Below are 580 nucleotides of genomic sequence, written 5' to 3' on the forward strand. Positions count from 1 at the left end.
GCCACTTTACAGCATGAATTCTTTACAAATATAATAAAATAACTATGAACTCAATAAAAAATGATATGTTTTACGTGATTCTCTTTAGATTTTTATAATGTTTTAAAAAACCATACGACATTTGAAAAATATCTTTAAGGTACTGAGAGACCATTAAATTTACAGAAGACGTTTGTTCGAGGTTCTTTGGGTTGAGATTTCCCATGTCATCCGCGGTATAACCGGATTTTAAACGGCCCAGTACCGTTGTTTACATAAACATGAGCATGCTTTCAAATATTTGAATGTAATACCATCAAATAAGTTTTGACGAACACTTAGAATTAGTATGAATAGCAGTGAAATCAAATGTATGATTTTTTTGGCTCCGTTTCCCCAAGTCAAATATAATTGGATTTTAGTTTGTTTATATCAACCTGTATTCAACCCCACAATAAACAACAAAGAAGAACGACAAACTCTTTCTTTCGCCGGACCAAACAAGCTATGGGTTTTATTCAAGATATCAAAGCATCGATCGATGCCGATAAATTTATATTTATTTATATATAAAATCGGTTATTGTATACTTGTATAGTAA

General features: G+C 30.9%; 1 protein-coding gene across 1 annotated transcript in view; it reads left to right on the forward strand.

Annotated features, from left to right (window-relative positions):
- Positions 1-329: 329 nt before the first annotated feature.
- LOC132723360 (uncharacterized) overlaps positions 330-580 on the forward strand; it is a gene marked incomplete at its 3' end in the record, with an annotated part of 17191 nt that continues 16940 nt past the window's right edge. The window contains exon 1 of the mRNA XM_060708058.1: positions 330-580. This exon is cut by the window's right edge and continues 631 nt beyond it.

Source organism: Ruditapes philippinarum, unplaced genomic scaffold, assembly GCF_026571515.1.
Source record: "Ruditapes philippinarum isolate M1 unplaced genomic scaffold, ASM2657151v2 ctg17515_1_1_1_1, whole genome shotgun sequence".
NCBI classification, from domain to species: domain Eukaryota; kingdom Metazoa; phylum Mollusca; class Bivalvia; order Venerida; family Veneridae; genus Ruditapes; species Ruditapes philippinarum.